Here is a 20238-nt window from a genome sequence, read left to right as displayed (position 1 = left end):
ATTTTCTGTGTCAAAGCCAGGCAATAAAGAAAAAAAATCGGCCATACCATGTTGAATACGCCGGTTCTCGTCCGATCACCGAAGCTAAGCAGCATTGGGCTCGGTCAGTACTTGGGAGGGAGACCACCTGGGAACACCGAGTGCTGATGGCATTTCTTTTGCATTTTTATTCGCCCTTCACGTTTTTTTTTTTTCTGTCATAGTTGCGCAGTGTCTCAGGCAACTATAGGAGGTGACGTTATTTTGTTATCGATAATACAATCTCATCGGCAACGTGTCCAACGTGTAGTACGTGCGGACGCGAAACTGTGGCAAAACTCGAAGCGAACCCGTGGCGTCTCGGCTGTCATTCTGACGTCTGCCGCGGCGGGTACACTGCAGATTAAACTCTAGCAAAGCCCCAAGATAGCTGGGAGGCCCAGTGTGCGCATAACACTGCGCAGAAGCGCACAATATGCGCCCACCGCACCATGCACCGCACCCACTGCCGGTCCATGTGTAAACAACACAGGCTCGCTCCCGCTGCTCTTTCCGTGCATGCCGCAGTGGTTTAGGTTCGCCAGAACGGCTGAGAAAAGCGCAGGGCAGGTAACTGCACGCTTGGCGGCTGTTGCCACGAGCGAGGGAAGTATCCATGCGCAGTTTTGCATCCTCGAGGGCCAAACACAGTACATAAAGACTCGGAAAGCACTGTCTCTCGCCATCGGCCATACCATGTTGAATACGCCGGTTCTCGTCCGATCACCGAAGCTAAGCAGCATTGGGCTCGGTCAGTACGTGGGAGGGAGACCACCTGGGAACACCGAGTGCTGATGGCATTTCTTTTGCATTTTTATTCGCCCTTCACGTTTTTTTTTTTCTGTCATAGTTGCGCAGTGTCTCAGGCAACTATAGGAGGTGACGTTATTTTGTTATCGATAATACAATCTCATCGGCAACGTGTCCAACGTGTAGTACGTGCGGACGCGAAACTGTGGCAAAACTCGAAGCGAACCCGTGGCGTCTCGGCTGTCATTCTGACGTCTGCCGCGGCGGGTACACTGCAGATTAAACTCTAGCAAAGCCCCAAGATAGCTGGGAGGCCCAGTGTGCGCATAACACTGCGCAGAAGCGCACAATATGCGCCCACCGCACCATGCACCGCACCCACTGCCGGTCCATGTGTAAACAACACAGGCTCGCTCCCGCTGCTCTTTCCGTGCATGCCGCAGTGGTTTAGGTTCGCCAGAACGGCTGAGAAAAGCGCAGGGCAGGTAACTGCACGCTTGGCGGCTGTTGCCACGAGCGAGGGAAGTATCCATGCGCAGTTTTGCATCCTCGAGGGCCAAACACAGTACATAAAGACTCGGAAAGCACTGTCTCTCGCCATCGGCCATACCATGTTGAATACGCCGGTTCTCGTCCGATCACCGAAGCTAAGCAGCATTGGGCTCGGTCAGTACTTGGGAGGGAGACCACCTGGGAACACCGAGTGCTGATGGCATTTCTTTTGCATTTTTATTCGCCCTTCACGTTTTTTTTTTCTGTCATAGTTGCGCAGTGTCTCAGGCAACTATAGGAGGTGACGTTATTTTGTTATCGATAATACAATCTCATCGGCAATGTGTCCAACGTGTAGTACGTGCGGACGCGAAACTGTGGCAAAACTCGAAGCGAACCCGTGGCGTCTCGGCTGTCATTCTGACGTCTGCCGCGGCGGGTACACTGCAGATTAAACTCTAGCAAAGCCCCAAGATAGCTGGGAGGCCCAGTGTGCGCATAACACTGCGCAGAAGCGCACAATATGCGCCCACCGCACCATGCACGCACCCACTGCCGGTCCATGTGTAAACAACACAGGCTCGCTCCCGCTGCTCTTTCCGTGCATGCCGCAGTGGTTTAGGTTCGCCAGAACGGCTGAGAAAAGCGCAGGGCAGGTAACTGCACGCTTGGCGGCTGTTGCCACGAGCGAGGGAAGTATCCATGCGCAGTTTTGCATCCTCGAGGGCCAAACACAGTACATAAAGACTCGGAAAGCACTGTCTCTCGCCATCGGCCATACCATGTTGAATACGCCGGTTGTCGTCCGATCACCGAAGCTAAGCAGCATTGGGCTCGGTCAGTACTTGGGAGGGAGACCACCTGGGAACACCGAGTGCTGATGGCATTTCTTTTGCATTTTTATTCGCCCTTCACGTTTTTTTTTTCTGTCATAGTTGCGCAGTGTCTCAGGCAACTATAGGAGGTGACGTTATTTTGTTATCGATAATACAATCTCATCGGCAACGTGTCCAACGTGTAGTACGTGCGGACGCGAAACTGTGGCAAAACTCGAAGCGAACCCGTGGCGTCTCGGCTGTCATTCTGACGTCTGCCGCGGCGGGTACACTGCAGATTAAACTCTAGCAAATCCCCAAGATAGCTGGGAGGCCCAGTGTGCGCATAACACTGCGCAGAAGCGCACAATATGCGCCCACCGCACCATGCACCGCACCCACTGCCGGTCCATGTGTAAACAACACAGGCTCGCTCCCGCTGCTCTTTCCGTGCATGCCGCAGTGGTTTAGGTTCGCCAGAACGGCTGAGAAAAGCGCAGGGCAGGTAACTGCACGCTTGGCGGCTGTTGCCACGAGCGAGGGAAGTATCCATGCGCAGTTTTGCATCCTCGAGGGCCAAACACAGTACATAAAGACTCGGAAAGCACTGTCTCTCGCCATCGGCCATACCATGTTGAATACGCCGGTTCTCGTCCGATCACCGAAGCTAAGCAGCATTGGGCTCGGTCAGTACTTGGGAGGGAGACCACCTGGGAACACCGAGTGCTGATGGCATTTCTTTTGCATTTTTATTCGCCCTTCACGTTTTTTTTTTCTGTCATAGTTGCGCAGTGTCTAAGGCAACTATAGGAGGTGACGTTATTTTGTTATCGATAATACAATCTCATCGGCAACGTGTCCAACGTGTAGTACGTGCGGACGCGAAACTGTGGCAAAACTCGAAGCGAACCCGTGGCGTCTCGGCTGTCATTCTGACGTCTGCCGCGGCGGGTACACTGCAGATTAAACTCTAGCAAAGCCCCAAGATAGCTGGGAGGCCCAGTGTGCGCATAACACTGCGCAGAAGCGCACAATATGCGCCCACCGCACCATGCACCGCACCCACTGCCGGTCCATGTGTAAACAACACAGGCTCGCTCCCGCTGCTCTTTCCGTGCATGCCGCAGTGGTTTAGGTTCGCCAGAACGGCTGAGAAAAGCGCAGGGCAGGTAACTGCACGCTTGGCGGCTGTTGCCACGAGCGAGGGAAGTATCCATGCGCAGTTTTGCATCCTCGAGGGCCAAACACAGTACATAAAGACTCGGAAAGCACTGTCTCTCGCCATCGGCCATACCATGTTGAATACGCCGGTTCTCGTCCGATCACCGAAGCTAAGCAGCATTGGGCTCGGTCAGTACTTGGGAGGGAGACCACCTGGGAACACCGAGTGCTGATGGCATTTCTTTTGCATTTTTATTCGCCCTTCACGTTTTTTTTTTTCTGTCATAGTTGCGCAGTGTCTAAGGCAACTATAGGAGGTGACGTTATTTTGTTATCGATAATACAATCTCATCGGCAACGTGTCCAACGTGTAGTACGTGCGGACGCGAAACTGTGGCAAAACTCGAAGCGAACCCGTGGCGTCTCGGCTGTCATTCTGACGTCTGCCGCGGCGGGTACACTGCAGATTAAACTCTAGCAAAGCCCCAAGATAGCTGGGAGGCCCAGTGTGCGCATAACACTGCGCAGAAGCGCACAATATGCGCCCACCGCACCATGCACCGCACCCACTGCCGGTCCATGTGTAAACAACACAGGCTCGCTCCCGCTGCTCTTTCCGTGCATGCCGCAGTGGTTTAGGTTCGCCAGAACGGCTGAGAAAAGCGCAGGGCAGGTAACTGCACGCTTGGCGGCTGTTGCCACGAGCGAGGGAAGTATCCATGCGCAGTTTTGCATCCTCGAGGGCCAAACACAGTACATAAAGACTCGGAAAGCACTGTCTCTCGCCATCGGCCATACCATGTTGAATACGCCGGTTCTCGTCCGATCACCGAAGCTAAGCAGCATTGGGCTCGGTCAGTACTTGGGAGGGAGACCACCTGGGAACACCGAGTGCTGATGGCATTTCTTTTGCATTTTTATTCGCCCTTCACGTTTTTTTTTTTTCTGTCATAGTTGCGCAGTGTCTCAGGCAACTATAGGAGGTGACGTTATTTTGTTATCGATAATACAATCTCATCGGCAACGTGTCCAACGTGTAGTACGTGCGGACGCGAAACTGTGGCAAAACTCGAAGCGAACCCGTGGCGTCTCGGCTGTCATTCTGACGTCTGCCGCGGCGGGTACACTGCAGATTAAACTCTAGCAAAGCCCCAAGATAGCTGGGAGGCCCAGTGTGCGCATAACACTGCGCAGAAGCGCACAATATGCGCCCACCGCACCATGCACCGCACCCACTGCCGGTCCATGTGTAAACAACACAGGCTCGCTCCCGCTGCTCTTTCCGTGCATGCCGCAGTGGTTTAGGTTCGCCAGAACGGCTGAGAAAAGCGCAGGGCAGGTAACTGCACGCTTGGCGGCTGTTGCCACGAGCGAGGGAAGTATCCATGCGCAGTTTTGCATCCTCGAGGGCCAAACACAGTACATAAAGACTCGGAAAGCACTGTCTCTCGCCATCGGCCATACCATGTTCAATAAAGACAAAAAAAATCGGCCATACCATGTTGAATACGCCGGTTCTCGTCCGATCACCGAAGCTAAGCAGCATTGGGCTCGGTCAGTACTTGGGAGGGAGACCACCTGGGAACACCGAGTGCTGATGGCATTTCTTTTGCATTTTTATTCGCCCTTCACGTTTTTTTTTTCTGTCATAGTTGCGCAGTGTCTCAGGCAACTATAGGAGGTGACGTTATTTTGTTATCGATAATACAATCTCATCGGCAACGTGTCCAACGTGTAGTACGTGCGGACGCGAAACTGTGGCAAAACTCGAAGCGAACCCGTGGCGTCTCGGCTGTCATTCTGACGTCTGCCGCGGCGGGTACACTGCAGATTAAACTCTAGCAAAGCCCCAAGATAGCTGGGAGGCCCAGTGTGCGCATAACACTGCGCAGAAGCGCACAATATGCGCCCACCGCACCATGCACCGCACCCACTGCCGGTCCATGTGTAAACAACACAGGCTCGCTCCCGCTGCTCTTTCCGTGCATGCCGCAGTGGTTTAGGTTCGCCAGAACGGCTGAGAAAAGCGCAGGGCAGGTAACTGCACGCTTGGCGGCTGTTGCCACGAGCGAGGGAAGTATCCATGCGCAGTTTTGCATCCTCGAGGGCCAAACACAGTACATAAAGACTCGGAAAGCACTGTCTCTCGCCATCGGCCATACCATGTTGAATACGCCGGTTCTCGTCCGATCACCGAAGCTAAGCAGCATTGGGCTCGGTCAGTACTTGGGAGGGAGACCACCTGGGAACACCGAGTGCTGATGGCATTTCTTTTGCATTTTTATTCGCCCTTCACGTTTTTTTTTTCTGTCATAGTTGCGCAGTGTCTCAGGCAACTATAGGAGGTGACGTTATTTTGTTATCGATAATACAATCTCATCGGCAACGTGTCCAACGTGTAGTACGTGCGGACGCGAAACTGTGGCAAAACTCGAAGCGAACCCGTGGCGTCTCGGCTGTCATTCTGACGTCTCCCGCGGCGGGTACACTGCAGATTAAACTCTAGCAAAGCCCCAAGATAGCTGGGAGGCCCAGTGTGCGCATAACACTGCGCAGAAGCGCACAATATGCGCCCACCGCACCATGCACCGCACCCACTGCCGGTCCATGTGTAAACAACACAGGCTCGCTCCCGCTGCTCTTTCCGTGCATGCCGCAGTGGTTTAGGTTCGCCAGAACGGCTGAGAAAAGCGCAGGGCAGGTAACTGCACGCTTGGCGGCTGTTGCCACGAGCGAGGGAAGTATCCATGCGCAGTTTTGCATCCTCGAGGGCCAAACACAGTACATAAAGACTCGGAAAGCACTGTCTCTCGCCATCGGCCATACCATGTTGAATACGCCGGTTCTCGTCCGATCACCGAAGCTAAGCAGCATTGGGCTCGGTCAGTACTTGGGAGGGAGACCACCTGGGAACACCGAGTGCTGATGGCATTTCTTTTGCATTTTTATTCGCCCTTCACGTTTTTTTTTCTGTCATAGTTGCGCAGTGTCTCAGGCAACTATAGGAGGTGACGTTATTTTGTTATCGATAATACAATCTCATCGGCAACGTGTCCAACGTGTAGTACGTGCGGACGCGAAACTGTGGCAAAACTCGAAGCGAACCCGTGGCGTCTCGGCTGTCATTCTGACGTCTGCCGCGGCGGGTACACTGCAGATTAAACTCTAGCAAAGCCCCAAGATAGCTGGGAGGCCCAGTGTGCGCATAACACTGCGCAGAAGCGCACAATATGCGCCCACCGCACCATGCACCGCACCCACTGCCGGTCCATGTGTAAACAACACAGGCTCGCTCCCGCTGCTCTTTCCGTGCATGCCGCAGTGGTTTAGGTTCGCCAGAACGGCTGAGAAAAGCGCAGGGCAGGTAACTGCACGCTTGGCGGCTGTTGCCACGAGCGAGGGAAGTATCCATGCGCAGTTTTGCATCCTCGAGGGCCAAACACAGTACATAAAGACTCGGAAAGCACTGTCTCTCGCCATCGGCCATACCATGTTGAATACGCCGGTTCTCGTCCGATCACCGAAGCTAAGCAGCATTGGGCTCGGTCAGTACTTGGGAGGGAGACCACCTGGGAACACCGAGTGCTGATGGCATTTCTTTTGCATTTTTATTCGGCCTTCACGTTTTTTTTTTTCTGTCATAGTTGCGCAGTGTCTAAGGCAACTATAGGAGGTGACGTTATTTTGTTATCGATAATACAATCTCATCGGCAACGTGTCCAACGTGTAGTACGTGCGGACGCGAAACTGTGGCAAAACTCGAAGCGAACCCGTGGCGTCTCGGCTGTCATTCTGACGTCTGCCGCGGCGGGTACACTGCAGATTAAACTCTAGCAAAGCCCCAAGATAGCTGGGAGGCCCAGTGTGCGCATAACACTGCGCAGAAGCGCACAATATGCGCCCACCGCACCATGCACCGCACCCACTGCCGGTCCATGTGTAAACAACACAGGCTCGCTTCCGCTGCTCTTTCCGTGCATGCCGCAGTGGTTTAGGTTCGCCAGAACGGCTGAGAAAAGCGCAGGGCAGGTAACTGCACGCTTGGCGGCTGTTGCCACGAGCGAGGGAAGTATCCATGCGCAGTTTTGCATCCTCGAGGGCCAAACACAGTACATAAAGACTCGGAAAGCACTGTCTCTCGCCATCGGCCATACCATGTTGAATACGCCGGTTCTCGTCCGATCACCGAAGCTAAGCAGCATTGGGCTCGGTTAGTACTTGGGAGGGAGACCACCTGGGAACACCGAGTGCTGATGGCATTTCTTTTGCATTTTTATTCGCCCTTCACGTTTTTTTTTTTTCTGTCATAGTTGCGCAGTGTCTCAGGCAACTATAGGAGGTGACGTTATTTTGTTATCGATAATACAATCTCATCGGCAACGTGTCCAACGTGTAGTACGTGCGGACGCGAAACTGTGGCAAAACTCGAAGCGAACCCGTGGCGTCTCGCCTGTCATTCTGACGTCTGCCGCGGCGGGTACACTGCAGATTAAACTCTAGCAAAGCCCCAAGATAGCTGGGAGGCCCAGTGTGCGCATAACACTGCGCAGAAGCGCACAATATGCGCCCACCGCACCATGCACCGCACCCACTGCCGGTCCATGTGTAAACAACACAGGCTCGCTCCCGCTGCTCTTTCCGTGCATGCCGCAGTGGTTTAGGTTCGCCAGAACGGCTGAGAAAAGCGCAGGGCAGGTAACTGCACGCTTGGCGGCTGTTGCCACGAGCGAGGGAAGTATCCATGCGCAGTTTTGCATCCTCGAGGGCCAAACACAGTACATAAAGACTCGGAAAGCACTGTCTCTCGCCATCGGCCATACCATGTTCAATAAAGACAAAAAAAATCGGCCATACCATGTTGAATACGCCGGTTCTCGTCCGATCACCGAAGCTAAGCAGCATTGGGCTCGGTCAGTACTTGGGAGGGAGACCACCTGGGAACACCGAGTGCTGATGGCATTTCTTTTGCATTTTTATTCGCCCTTCACGTTTTTTTTTTTCTGTCATAGTTGCGCAGTGTCTCAGGCAACTATAGGAGGTGACGTTATTTTGTTATCGATAATACAATCTCATCGGCAACGTGTCCAACGTGTAGTACGTGCGGACGCGAAACTGTGGCAAAACTCGAAGCGAACCCGTGGCGTCTCGGCTGTCATTCTGACGTCTGCCGCGGCGGGTACACTGCAGATTAAACTCTAGCAAAGCCCCAAGATAGCTGGGAGGCCCAGTGTGCGCATAACACTGCGCAGAAGCGCACAATATGCGCCCACCGCACCATGCACCGCACCCACTGCCGGTCCATGTGTAAACAACACAGGCTCGCTCCCGCTGCTCTTTCCGTGCATGCCGCAGTGGTTTAGGTTCACCAGAACGGCTGAGAAAAGCGCAGGGCAGGTAACTGCACGCTTGGCGGCTGTTGCCACGAGCGAGGGAAGTATCCATGCGCAGTTTTGCATCCTCGAGGGCCAAACACAGTACATAAAGACTCGGAAAGCACTGTCTCTCGCCATCGGCCATACCATGTTGAATACGCCGGTTCTCGTCCGATCACCGAAGCTAAGCAGCATTGGGCTCGGTCAGTACTTGGGAGGGAGACCACCTGGGAACACCGAGTGCTGATGGCATTTCTTTTGCATTTTTATTCGCCCTTCACGTTTTTTTTTCTGTCATAGTTGCGCAGTGTCTCAGGCAACTATAGGAGGTGACGTTATTTTGTTATCGATAATACAATCTCATCGGCAACGTGTCCAACGTGTAGTACGTGCGGACGCGAAACTGTGGCAAAACTCGAAGCGAACCCGTGGCGTCTCGGCTGTCATTCTGACGTCTGCCGCGGCGGGTACACTGCAGATTAAACTCTAGCAAAGCCCCAAGATAGCTGGGAGGCCCAGTGTGCGCATAACACTGCGCAGAAGCGCACAATATGCGCCCACCGCACCATGCACCGCACCCACTGCCGGTCCATGTGTAAACAACACAGGCTCGCTCCCGCTGCTCTTTCCGTGCATGCCGCAGTGGTTTAGGTTCGCCAGAACGGCTGAGAAAAGCGCAGGGCAGGTAACTGCACGCTTGGCGGCTGTTGCCACGAGCGAGGGAAGTATCCATGCGCAGTTTTGCATCCTCGAGGGCCAAACACAGTACATAAAGACTCGGAAAGCACTGTCTCTCGCCATCGGCCATACCATGTTGAATACGCCGGTTCTCGTCCGATCACCGACGCTAAGCAGCATTGGGCTCGGTCAGTACTTGGGAGGGAGACCACCTGGGAACACCGAGTGCTGATGGCATTTCTTTTGCATTTTTATTCGCCCTTCACGTTTTTTTTTTTTCTGTCATAGTTGCGCAGTGTCTCAGGCAACTATAGGAGGTGACGTTATTTTGTTATCGATAATACAATCTCATCGGCAACGTGTCCAACGTGTAGTACGTGCGGACGCGAAACTGTGGCAAAACTCGAAGCGAACCCGTGGCGTCTCGCCTGTCATTCTGACGTCTGCCGCGGCGGGTACACTGCAGATTAAACTCTAGCAAAGCCCCAAGATAGCTGGGAGGCCCAGTGTGCGCATAACACTGCGCAGAAGCGCACAATATGCGCCCACCGCACCATGCACCGCACCCACTGCCGGTCCATGTGTAAACAACACAGGCTCGCTCCCGCTGCTCTTTCCGTGCATGCCGCAGTGGTTTAGGTTCGCCAGAACGGCTGAGAAAAGCGCAGGGCAGGTAACTGCACGCTTGGCGGCTGTTGCCACGAGCGAGGGAAGTATCCATGCGCAGTTTTGCATCCTCGAGGGCCAAACACAGTACATAAAGACTCGGAAAGCACTGTCTCTCGCCATCGGCCATACCATGTTGAATACGCCGGTTCTCGTCCGATCACCGAAGCTAAGCAGCATTGGGCTCGGTCAGTACTTGGGAGGGAGACCACCTGGGAACACCGAGTGCTGATGGCATTTCTTTTGCATTTTTATTCGCCCTTCACGTTTTTTTTTTCTGTCATAGTTGCGCAGTGTCTCAGGCAACTATAGGAGGTGACGTTATTTTGTTATCGATAATACAATCTCATCGGCAACGTGTCCAACGTGTAGTACGTGCGGACGCGAAACTGTGGCAAAACTCGAAGCGAACCCGTGGCGTCTCGGCTGTCATTCTGACGTCTGCCGCGGCGGGTACACTGCAGATTAAACTCTAGCAAAGCCCCAAGATAGCTGGGAGGCCCAGTGTGCGCATAACACTGCGCAGAAGCGCACAATATGCGCCCACCGCACCATGCACCGCACCCACTGCCGGTCCATGTGTAAACAACACAGGCTCGCTCCCGCTGCTCTTTCCGTGCATGCCGCAGTGGTTTAGGTTCGCCAGAACGGCTGAGAAAAGCGCAGGGCAGGTAACTGCACGCTTGGCGGCTGTTGCCACGAGCGAGGGAAGTATCCATGCGCAGTTTTGCATCCTCGAGGGTCAAACACAGTACATAAAGACTCGGAAAGCACTGTCTCTCGCCATCGGCCATACCATGTTGAATACGCCGGTTCTCGTCCGATCACCGAAGCTAAGCAGCATTGGGCTCGGTCAGTACTTGGGAGGGAGACCACCTGGGAACACCGAGTGCTGATGGCATTTCTTTTGCATTTTTATTCGCCCTTCACGTTTTTTTTTTTCTGTCATAGTTGCGCAGTGTCTCAGGCAACTATAGGAGGTGACGTTATTTTGTTATCGATAATACAATCTCATCGGCAACGTGTCCAACGTGTAGTACGTGCGGACGCGAAACTGTGGCAAAACTCGAAGCGAACCCGTGGCGTCTCGCCTGTCATTCTGACGTCTGCCGCGGCGGGTACACTGCAGATTAAACTCTAGCAAAGCCCCAAGATAGCTGGGAGGCCCAGTGTGCGCATAACACTGCGCAGAAGCGCACAATATGCGCCCACCGCACCATGCACCGCACCCACTGCCGGTCCATGTGTAAACAACACAGGCTCGCTCCCGCTGCTCTTTCCGTGCATGCCGCAGTGGTTTAGGTTCGCCAGAACGGCTGAGAAAAGCGCAGGGCAGGTAACTGCACGCTTGGCGGCTGTTGCCACGAGCGAGGGAAGTATCCATGCGCAGTTTTGCATCCTCGAGGGCCAAACACAGTACATAAAGACTCGGAAAGCACTGTCTCTCGCCATCGGCCATACCATGTTCAATAAAGACAAAAAAAATCGGCCATACCATGTTGAATACGCCGGTTCTCGTCCGATCACCGAAGCTAAGCAGCATTGGGCTCGGTCAGTACTTGGGAGGGAGACCACCTGGGAACACCGAGTGCTGATGGCATTTCTTTTGCATTTTTATTCGCCCTTCACGTTTTTTTTTTTCTGTCATAGTTGCGCAGTGTCTCAGGCAACTATAGGAGGTGACGTTATTTTGTTATCGATAATACAATCTCATCGGCAACGTGTCCAACGTGTAGTACGTGCGGACGCGAAACTGTGGCAAAACTCGAAGCGAACCCGTGGCGTCTCGGCTGTCATTCTGACGTCTGCCGCGGCGGGTACACTGCAGATTAAACTCTAGCAAAGCCCCAAGATAGCTGGGAGGCCCAGTGTGCGCATAACACTGCGCAGAAGCGCACAATATGCGCCCACCGCACCATGCACCGCACCCACTGCCGGTCCATGTGTAAACAACACAGGCTCGCTCCCGCTGCTCTTTCCGTGCATGCCGCAGTGAATTAGGTTCGCCAGAACGGCTGAGAAAAGCGCAGGGCAGGTAACTGCACGCTTGGCGGCTGTTGCCACGAGCGAGGGAAGTATCCATGCGCAGTTTTGCATCCTCGAGGGCCAAACACAGTACATAAAGACTCGGAAAGCACTGTCTCTCGCCATCGGCCATACCATGTTGAATACGCCGGTTCTCGTCCGATCACCGAAGCTAAGCAGCATTGGGCTCGGTCAGTACTTGGGAGGGAGACCACCTGGGAACATCGAGTGCTGATGGCATTTCTTTTGCATTTTTATTCGCCCTTCACGTTTTTTTTTTTTTCTGTCATAGTTGCGCAGTGTCTCAGGCAACTATAGGAGGTGACGTTATTTTGTTATCGATAATACAATCTCATCGGCAACGTGTCCAACGTGTAGTACGTGCGGACGCGAAACTGTGGCAAAACTCGAAGCGAACCCGTGGCGTCTCGGCTGTCATTCTGACGTCTGCCGCGGCGGGTACACTGCAGATTAAACTCTAGCAAAGCCCCAAGATAGCTGGGAGGCCCAGTGTGCGCATAACACTGCGCAGAAGCGCACAATATGCGCCCACCGCACCATGCACCGCACCCACTGCCGGTCCATGTGTAAACAACACAGGCTCGCTCCCGCTGCTCTTTCCGTGCATGCCGCAGTGGTTTAGGTTCGCCAGAACGGCTGAGAAAAGCGCAGGGCAGGTAACTGCACGCTTGGCGGCTGTTGCCACGAGCGAGGGAAGTATCCATGCGCAGTTTTGCATCCTCGAGGGCCAAACACAGTACATAAAGACTCGGAAAGCACTGTCTCTCGCCATCGGCCATACCATGTTGAATACGCCGGTTCTCGTCCGATCACCGAAGCTAAGCAGCATTGGGCTCGGTCAGTACTTGGGAGGGAGACCACCTGGGAACACCGAGTGCTGATGGCATTTCTTTTGCATTTTTATTCGCCCTTCACGTTTTTTTTTTTCTGTCATAGTTGCGCAGTGTCTCAGGCAACTATAGGAGGTGACGTTATTTTGATATCGATAATACAATCTCATCGGCAACGTGTCCAACGTGTAGTACGTGCGGACGCGAAACTGTGGCAAAACTCGAAGCGAACCCGTGGCGTCTCGGCTGTCATTCTGACGTCTGCCGCGGCGGGTACACTGCAGATTAAACTCTAGCAAAGCCCCAAGATAGCTGGGAGGCCCAGTGTGCGCATAACACTGCGCAGAAGCGCACAATATGCGCCCACCGCACCATGCACCGCACCCACTGCCGGTCCATGTGTAAACAACACAGGCTCGCTTCCGCTGCTCTTTCCGTGCATGCCGCAGTGGTTTAGGTTCGCCAGAACGGCTGAGAAAAGCGCAGGGCAGGTAACTGCACGCTTGGCGGCTGTTGCCACGAGCGAGGGAAGTATCCATGCGCAGTTTTGCATCCTCGAGGGCCAAACACAGTACATAAAGACTCGGAAAGCACTGTCTCTCGCCATCGGCCATACCATGTTGAATACGCCGGTTCTCGTCCGATCACCGAAGCTAAGCAGCATTGGGCTCGGTTAGTACTTGGGAGGGAGACCACCTGGGAACACCGAGTGCTGATGGCATTTCTTTTGCATTTTTATTCGCCCTTCACGTTTTTTTTTTTTTCTGTCATAGTTGCGCAGTGTCTCAGGCAACTATAGGAGGTGACGTTATTTTGTTATCGATAATACAATCTCATCGGCAACGTGTCCAACGTGTAGTACGTGCGGACGCGAAACTGTGGCAAAACTCGAAGCGAACCCGTGGCGTCTCGCCTGTCATTCTGACGTCTGCCGCGGCGGGTACACTGCAGATTAAACTCTAGCAAAGCCCCAAGATAGCTGGGAGGCCCAGTGTGCGCATAACACTGCGCAGAAGCGCACAATATGCGCCCACCGCACCATGCACCGCACCCACTGCCGGTCCATGTGTAAACAACACAGGCTCGCTCCCGCTGCTCTTTCCGTGCATGCCGCAGTGGTTTAGGTTCGCCAGAACGGCTGAGAAAAGCGCAGGGCAGGTAACTGCACGCTTGGCGGCTGTTGCCACGAGCGAGGGAAGTATCCATGCGCAGTTTTGCATCCTCGAGGGCCAAACACAGTACATAAAGACTCGGAAAGCACTGTCTCTCGCCATCGGCCATACCATGTTCAATAAAGACAAAAAAAATCGGCCATACCATGTTGAATACGCCGGTTCTCGTCCGATCACCGAAGCTAAGCAGCATTGGGCTCGGTCAGTACTTGGGAGGGAGACCACCTGGGAACACCGAGTGCTGATGGCATTTCTTTTGCATTTTTATTCGCCCTTCACGTTTTTTTTTTTCTGTCATAGTTGCGCAGTGTCTCAGGCAACTATAGGAGGTGACGTTATTTTGTTATCGATAATACAATCTCATCGGCAACGTGTCCAACGTGTAGTACGTGCGGACGCGAAACTGTGGCAAAACTCGAAGCGAACCCGTGGCGTGTCGGCTGTCATTCTGACGTCTGCCGCGGCGGGTACACTGCAGATTAAACTCTAGCAAAGCCCCAAGATAGCTGGGAGGCCCAGTGTGCGCATAACACTGCGCAGAAGCGCACAATATGCGCCCACCGCACCATGCACCGCACCCACTGCCGGTCCATGTGTAAACAACACAGGCTCGCTCCCGCTGCTCTTTCCGTGCATGCCGCAGTGGTTTAGGTTCGCCAGAACGGCTGAGAAAAGCGCAGGGCAGGTAACTGCACGCTTGGCGGCTGTTGCCACGAGCGAGGGAAGTATCCATGCGCAGTTTTGCATCCTCGAGGGCCAAACACAGTACATAAAGACTCGGAAAGCACTGTCTCTCGCCATCGGCCATACCATGTTGAATACGCCGGTTCTCGTCCGATCACCGAAGCTAAGCAGCATTGGGCTCGGTCAGTACTTGGGAGGGAGACCACCTGGGAACACCGAGTGCTGATGGCATTTCTTTTGCATTTTTATTCGCCCTTCACGTTTTTTTTTCTGTCATAGTTGCGCAGTGTCTCAGGCAACTATAGGAGGTGACGTTATTTTGTTATCGATAATACAATCTCATCGGCAACGTGTCCAACGTGTAGTACGTGCGGACGCGAAACTGTGGCAAAACTCGAAGCGAACCCGTGGCGTCTCGGCTGTCATTCTGACGTCTGCCGCGGCGGGTACACTGCAGATTAAACTCTAGCAAAGCCCCAAGATAGCTGGGAGGCCCAGTGTGCGCATAACACTGCGCAGAAGCGCACAATATGCGCCCACCGCACCATGCACCGCACCCACTGCCGGTCCATGTGTAAACAACACAGGCTCGCTCCCGCTGCTCTTTCCGTGCATGCCGCAGTGGTTTAGGTTCGCCAGAACGGCTGAGAAAAGCGCAGGGCAGGTAACTGCACGCTTGGCGGCTGTTGCCACGAGCGAGGGAAGTATCCATGCGCAGTTTTGCATCCTCGAGGGCCAAACACAGTACATAAAGACTCGGAAAGCACTGTCTCTCGCCATCGGCCATACCATGTTGAATACGCCGGTTCTCGTCCGATCACCGAAGCTAAGCAGCATTGGGCTCGGTCAGTACTTGGGAGGGAGACCACCTGGGAACACCGAGTGCTGATGGCATTTCTTTTGCATTTTTATTCGCCCTTCACGTTTTTTTTTTTCTGTCATAGTTGCGCAGTGTCTCAGGCAACTATAGGAGGTGACGTTATTTTGTTATCGATAATACAATCTCATCGGCAACGTGTCCAACGTGTAGTACGTGCGGACGCGAAACTGTGGCAAAACTCGAAGCGAACCCGTGGCGTCTCGCCTGTCATTCTGACGTCTGCCGCGGCGGGTACACTGCAGATTAAACTCTAGCAAAGCCCCAAGATAGCTGGGAGGCCCAGTGTGCGCATAACACTGCGCAGAAGCGCACAATATGCGCCCACCGCACCATGCACCGCACCCACTGCCGGTCCATGTGTAAACAACACAGGCTCGCTCCCGCTGCTCTTTCCGTGCATGCCGCAGTGGTTTAGGTTCGCCAGAACGGCTGAGAAAAGCGCAGGGCAGGTAACTGCACGCTTGGCGGCTGTTGCCACGAGCGAGGGAAGTATCCATGCGCAGTTTTGCATCCTCGAGGGCCAAACACAGTACATAAAGACTCGGAAAGCACTGTCTCTCGCCATCGGCCATACCATGTTGAATACGCCGGTTCTCGTCCGATCACCGACGCTAAGCAGCATTGGGCTCGGTCAGTACTTGGGAGGGAGACCACCTGGGAACACCGAGTGCTGATGGCATTTCTTTTGCATTTTTATTCGCCCTTCACGTTTTTTTTTTTCTGTCATAGTTGCGCAGTGTCTCAGGCAACTATAGGAGGTGACGTTATTTTGTTATCGATAATACAATCTCATCGGCAACGTGTCCAACGTGTAGTACGTGCGGACGCGAAACTGTGGCAAAACTCGAAGCGAACCCGTGGCGTCTCGCCTGTCATTCTGACGTCTGCCGCGGCGGGTACACTGCAGATTAAACTCTAGCAAAGCCCCAAGATAGCTGGGAGGCCCAGTGTGCGCATAACACTGCGCAGAAGCGCACAATATGCGCCCACCGCACCATGCACCGCACCCACTGCCGGTCCATGTGTAAACAACACAGGCTCGCTCCCGCTGCTCTTTCCGTGCATGCCGCAGTGGTTTAGGTTCGCCAGAACGGCTCAGAAAAGCGCAGGGCAGGTAACTGCACGCTTGGCGGCTGTTGCCACGAGCGAGGGAAGTATCCATGCGCAGTTTTGCATCCTCGAGGGCCAAACACAGTACATAAAGACTCGGAAAGCACTGTCTCTCGCCATCGGCCATACCATGTTGAATACGCCGGTTCTCGTCCGATCACCGAAGCTAAGCAGCATTGGGCTCGGTCAGTACTTGGGAGGGAGACCACCTGGGAACACCGAGTGCTGATGGCATTTCTTTTGCATTTTTATTCGCCCTTCACGTTTTTTTTTTTTCTGTCATAGTTGCGCAGTGTCTCAGGCAACTATAGGAGGTGACGTTATTTTGTTATCGATAATACAATCTCATCGGCAACGTGTCCAACGTGTAGTACGTGCGGACGCGAAACTGTGGCAAAACTCGAAGCGAACCCGTGGCGTCTCGGCTGTCATTCTGACGTCTGCCGCGGCGGGTACACTGCAGATTAAACTCTAGCAAAGCCCCAAGATAGCTGGGAGGCCCAGTGTGCGCATAACACTGCGCAGAAGCGCACAATATGCGCCCACCGCACCATGCACCGCACCCACTGCCGGTCCATGTGTAAACAACACAGGCTCGCTCCCGCTGCTCTTTCCGTGCATGCCGCAGTGGTTTAGGTTCGCCAGAACGGCTGAGAAAAGCGCAGGGCAGGTAACTGCACGCTTGGCGGCTGTTGCCACGAGCGAGGGAAGTATCCATGCGCAGTTTTGCATCCTCGAGGGCCAAACACAGTACATAAAGACTCGGAAAGCACTGTCTCTCGCCATCGGCCATACCATGTTCAATAAAGACAAAAAAAATCGGCCATACCATGTTGAATACGCCGGTTCTCGTCCGATCACCGAAGCTAAGCAGCATTGGGCTCGGTCAGTACTTGGGAGGGAGACCACCTGGGAACACCGAGTGCTGATGGCATTTCTTTTGCATTTTTATTCGCCCTTCACGTTTTTTTTTTTCTGTCATAGTTGCGCAGTGTCTCAGGCAACTATAGGAGGTGACGTTATTTTGTTATCGATAATACAATCTCATCGGCAACGTGTCCAACGTGTAGTACGTGCGGACGCGAAACTGTGGCAAAACTCGAAGCGAACCCGTGGCGTCTCGGCTGTCATTCTGACGTCTGCCGCGGCGGGTACACTGCAGATTAAACTCTAGCAAAGCCCCAAGATAGCTGGGAGGCCCAGTGTGCGCATAACACTGCGCAGAAGCGCACAATATGCGCCCACCGCACCATGCACCGCACCCACTGCCGGTCCATGTGTAAACAACACAGGCTCGCTCCCGCTGCTCTTTCCGTGCATGCCGCAGTGAATTAGGTTCGCCAGAACGGCTGAGAAAAGCGCAGGGCAGGTAACTGCACGCTTGGCGGCTGTTGCCACGAGCGAGGGAAGTATCCATGCGCAGTTTTGCATCCTCGAGGGCCAAACACAGTACATAAAGACTCGGAAAGCACTGTCTCTCGCCATCGGCCATACCATGTTGAATACGCCGGTTCTCGTCCGATCACCGAAGCTAAGCAGCATTGGGCTCGGTCAGTACTTGGGAGGGAGACCACCTGGGAACATCGAGTGCTGATGGCATTTCTTTTGCATTTTTATTCGCCCTTCACGTTTTTTTTTTTTCTGTCATAGTTGCGCAGTGTCTCAGGCAACTATAGGAGGTGACGTTATTTTGTTATCGATAATACAATCTCATCGGCAACGTGTCCAACGTGTAGTACGTGCGGACGCGAAACTGTGGCAAAACTCGAAGCGAACCCGTGGCGTCTCGGCTGTCATTCTGACGTCTGCCGCGGCGGGTACACTGCAGATTAAACTCTAGCAAAGCCCCAAGATAGCTGGGAGGCCCAGTGTGCGCATAACACTGCGCAGAAGCGCACAATATGCGCCCACCGCACCATGCACCGCACCCACTGCCGGTCCATGTGTAAACAACACAGGCTCGCTCCCGCTGCTCTTTCCGTGCATGCCGCAGTGGTTTAGGTTCGCCAGAACGGCTGAGAAAAGCGCAGGGCAGGTAACTGCACGCTTGGCGGCTGTTGCCACGAGCGAGGGAAGTATCCATGCGCAGTTTTGCATCCTCGAGGGCCAAACACAGTACATAAAGACTCGGAAAGCACTGTCTCTCGCCATCGGCCATACCATGTTGAATACGCCGGTTCTCGTCCGATCACCGAAGCTAAGCAGCATTGGGCTCGGTCAGTACTTGGGAGGGAGACCACCTGGGAACACCGAGTGCTGATGGCATTTCTTTTGCATTTTTATTCGCCCTTCACGTTTTTTTTTTTTCTGTCATAGTTGCGCAGTGTCTCAGGCAACTATAGGAGGTGACGTTATTTTGATATCGATAATACAATCTCATCGGCAACGTGTCCAACGTGTAGTACGTGCGGACGCGAAACTGTGGCAAAACTCGAAGCGAACCCGTGGCGTCTCGGCTGTCATTCTGACGTCTGCCGCGGCGGGTACACTGCAGATTAAACTCTAGCAAAGCCCCAAGATAGCTGGGAGGCCCAGTGTGCGCATAACACTGCGCAGAAGCGCACAATATGCGCCCATCGCACCATGCACCGCACCCACTGCCGGTCCATGTGTAAACAACACAGGCTCGCTCCCGCTGCTCTTTCCGTGCATGCCGCAGTGGTTTAGGTTCGCCAGAACGGCTGAGAAAAGCGCAGGGCAGGTAACTGCACGCTTGGCGGCTGTTGCCACGAGCGAGGGAAGTATCCATGCGCAGTTTTGCATCCTCGAGGGCCAAACACAGTACATAAAGACTCGGAAAGCACTGTCTCTCGCCATCGGCCATACCATGTTCAATAAAGACAAAAAAAATCGGCCATACCATGTTGAATACGCCGGTTCTCGTCCGATCACCGAAGCTAAGCAGCATTGGGCTCGGTCAGTACTTGGGAGGGAGACCACCTGGGAACACCGAGTGCTGATGGCATTTCTTTTGCATTTTTATTCGCCCTTCACGTTTTTTTTTTTCTGTCATAGTTGCGCAGTGTCTCAGGCAACTATAGGAGGTGACGTTATTTTGTTATCGATAATACAATCTCATCGGCAACGTGTCCAACGTGTAGTACGTGCGGACGCGAAACTGTGGCAAAACTCGAAGCGAACCCGTGGCGTCTCGGCTGTCATTCTGACGTCTGCCGCGGCGGGTACACTGCAGATTAAACTCTAGCAAAGCCCCAAGATAGCTGGGAGGCCCAGTGTGCGCATAACACTGCGCAGAAGCGCACAATATGCGCCCACCGCACCATGCACCGCACCCACTGCCGGTCCATGTGTAAACAACACAGGCTCGCTCCAGCTGCTCTTTCCGTGCATGCCGCAGTGGTTTAGGTTCGCCAGAACGGCTGAGAAAAGCGCAGGGCAGGTAACTGCACGCTTGGCGGCTGTTGCCACGAGCGAGGGAAGTATCCATGCGCAGTTTTGCATCCTCGAGGGCCAAACACAGTACATAAAGACTCGGAAAGCACTGTCTCTCGCCATCGGCCATACCATGTCATTCTACTTCCAGCCACCGAGCGTGACGGACGC

The 20238-nt window shown here is 53.8% G+C and overlaps 22 non-coding genes and 8 pseudogenes across 22 annotated transcripts; all 30 read left to right on the top strand.

Annotated features, from left to right (window-relative positions):
* The first annotated feature begins 33 nt into the window (after positions 1-33).
* Positions 34-152, top strand: LOC149368153 (5S ribosomal RNA; annotated as a pseudogene).
* A 547-nt stretch (positions 153-699) lies between these two features.
* Positions 700-818, top strand: LOC149368152 (5S ribosomal RNA). Its single transcript, XR_016287690.1, has one exon. It is a non-coding gene; the product is annotated as a 5S ribosomal RNA (ribosomal RNA).
* Positions 819-1364: 546 nt separating this feature from the next.
* Positions 1365-1483, top strand: LOC149368151 (5S ribosomal RNA). The gene has a single exon (XR_016287681.1). It is a non-coding gene; the product is annotated as a 5S ribosomal RNA (ribosomal RNA).
* Positions 1484-2027: 544 nt separating this feature from the next.
* Positions 2028-2146, top strand: LOC149368150 (5S ribosomal RNA; annotated as a pseudogene).
* Positions 2147-2691: 545 nt separating this feature from the next.
* On the top strand, positions 2692-2810 carry LOC149368149 (5S ribosomal RNA). The gene has a single exon (XR_016287669.1). It is a non-coding gene; the product is annotated as a 5S ribosomal RNA (ribosomal RNA).
* A 545-nt stretch (positions 2811-3355) lies between these two features.
* Positions 3356-3474, top strand: LOC149368148 (5S ribosomal RNA). The gene has a single exon (XR_016287658.1). It is a non-coding gene; the product is annotated as a 5S ribosomal RNA (ribosomal RNA).
* Positions 3475-4020: 546 nt separating this feature from the next.
* On the top strand, positions 4021-4139 carry LOC149368147 (5S ribosomal RNA). Its single transcript, XR_016287647.1, has one exon. It is a non-coding gene; the product is annotated as a 5S ribosomal RNA (ribosomal RNA).
* Positions 4140-4720: 581 nt separating this feature from the next.
* On the top strand, positions 4721-4839 carry LOC149368146 (5S ribosomal RNA; annotated as a pseudogene).
* Positions 4840-5384: 545 nt separating this feature from the next.
* On the top strand, positions 5385-5503 carry LOC149368145 (5S ribosomal RNA). The gene has a single exon (XR_016287636.1). It is a non-coding gene; the product is annotated as a 5S ribosomal RNA (ribosomal RNA).
* A 545-nt stretch (positions 5504-6048) lies between these two features.
* LOC149368144 (5S ribosomal RNA) lies at positions 6049-6167 on the top strand. The gene has a single exon (XR_016287625.1). It is a non-coding gene; the product is annotated as a 5S ribosomal RNA (ribosomal RNA).
* A 544-nt stretch (positions 6168-6711) lies between these two features.
* LOC149368143 (5S ribosomal RNA) lies at positions 6712-6830 on the top strand. Its single transcript, XR_016287613.1, has one exon. It is a non-coding gene; the product is annotated as a 5S ribosomal RNA (ribosomal RNA).
* A 546-nt stretch (positions 6831-7376) lies between these two features.
* LOC149368142 (5S ribosomal RNA) lies at positions 7377-7495 on the top strand. The gene has a single exon (XR_016287557.1). It is a non-coding gene; the product is annotated as a 5S ribosomal RNA (ribosomal RNA).
* Positions 7496-8076: 581 nt separating this feature from the next.
* LOC149368141 (5S ribosomal RNA) lies at positions 8077-8195 on the top strand (annotated as a pseudogene).
* A 546-nt stretch (positions 8196-8741) lies between these two features.
* LOC149368140 (5S ribosomal RNA) lies at positions 8742-8860 on the top strand. The gene has a single exon (XR_016287602.1). It is a non-coding gene; the product is annotated as a 5S ribosomal RNA (ribosomal RNA).
* A 544-nt stretch (positions 8861-9404) lies between these two features.
* Positions 9405-9523, top strand: LOC149368139 (5S ribosomal RNA). Its single transcript, XR_016287668.1, has one exon. It is a non-coding gene; the product is annotated as a 5S ribosomal RNA (ribosomal RNA).
* Positions 9524-10070: 547 nt separating this feature from the next.
* On the top strand, positions 10071-10189 carry LOC149368138 (5S ribosomal RNA). The gene has a single exon (XR_016287589.1). It is a non-coding gene; the product is annotated as a 5S ribosomal RNA (ribosomal RNA).
* A 545-nt stretch (positions 10190-10734) lies between these two features.
* Positions 10735-10853, top strand: LOC149368137 (5S ribosomal RNA). Its single transcript, XR_016287576.1, has one exon. It is a non-coding gene; the product is annotated as a 5S ribosomal RNA (ribosomal RNA).
* Positions 10854-11433: 580 nt separating this feature from the next.
* On the top strand, positions 11434-11552 carry LOC149368136 (5S ribosomal RNA; annotated as a pseudogene).
* Positions 11553-12098: 546 nt separating this feature from the next.
* On the top strand, positions 12099-12217 carry LOC149368135 (5S ribosomal RNA). The gene has a single exon (XR_016287656.1). It is a non-coding gene; the product is annotated as a 5S ribosomal RNA (ribosomal RNA).
* Positions 12218-12765: 548 nt separating this feature from the next.
* LOC149368134 (5S ribosomal RNA) lies at positions 12766-12884 on the top strand. The gene has a single exon (XR_016287564.1). It is a non-coding gene; the product is annotated as a 5S ribosomal RNA (ribosomal RNA).
* Positions 12885-13430: 546 nt separating this feature from the next.
* Positions 13431-13549, top strand: LOC149368133 (5S ribosomal RNA). Its single transcript, XR_016287444.1, has one exon. It is a non-coding gene; the product is annotated as a 5S ribosomal RNA (ribosomal RNA).
* A 582-nt stretch (positions 13550-14131) lies between these two features.
* Positions 14132-14250, top strand: LOC149368132 (5S ribosomal RNA; annotated as a pseudogene).
* Positions 14251-14796: 546 nt separating this feature from the next.
* Positions 14797-14915, top strand: LOC149368131 (5S ribosomal RNA). Its single transcript, XR_016287551.1, has one exon. It is a non-coding gene; the product is annotated as a 5S ribosomal RNA (ribosomal RNA).
* A 544-nt stretch (positions 14916-15459) lies between these two features.
* Positions 15460-15578, top strand: LOC149368130 (5S ribosomal RNA). The gene has a single exon (XR_016287540.1). It is a non-coding gene; the product is annotated as a 5S ribosomal RNA (ribosomal RNA).
* A 546-nt stretch (positions 15579-16124) lies between these two features.
* Positions 16125-16243, top strand: LOC149368129 (5S ribosomal RNA). The gene has a single exon (XR_016287667.1). It is a non-coding gene; the product is annotated as a 5S ribosomal RNA (ribosomal RNA).
* A 546-nt stretch (positions 16244-16789) lies between these two features.
* On the top strand, positions 16790-16908 carry LOC149368128 (5S ribosomal RNA). Its single transcript, XR_016287529.1, has one exon. It is a non-coding gene; the product is annotated as a 5S ribosomal RNA (ribosomal RNA).
* Positions 16909-17489: 581 nt separating this feature from the next.
* On the top strand, positions 17490-17608 carry LOC149368127 (5S ribosomal RNA; annotated as a pseudogene).
* Positions 17609-18154: 546 nt separating this feature from the next.
* Positions 18155-18273, top strand: LOC149368126 (5S ribosomal RNA). Its single transcript, XR_016287655.1, has one exon. It is a non-coding gene; the product is annotated as a 5S ribosomal RNA (ribosomal RNA).
* Positions 18274-18820: 547 nt separating this feature from the next.
* Positions 18821-18939, top strand: LOC149368125 (5S ribosomal RNA). The gene has a single exon (XR_016287518.1). It is a non-coding gene; the product is annotated as a 5S ribosomal RNA (ribosomal RNA).
* Positions 18940-19520: 581 nt separating this feature from the next.
* Positions 19521-19639, top strand: LOC149368124 (5S ribosomal RNA; annotated as a pseudogene).
* Positions 19640-20238: the final 599 nt, after the last annotated feature.

This window comes from Amblyomma mixtum, chromosome 1 (assembly GCF_055824585.1).
Source record: "Amblyomma mixtum isolate Tamu chromosome 1, ASM5582458v1, whole genome shotgun sequence".
NCBI lineage: Eukaryota > Metazoa > Arthropoda > Arachnida > Ixodida > Ixodidae > Amblyomma > Amblyomma mixtum.
The sequence above is the reverse complement of the archived record's forward strand: the minus strand, read 5'-3'. Positions and strand labels throughout refer to the sequence as shown.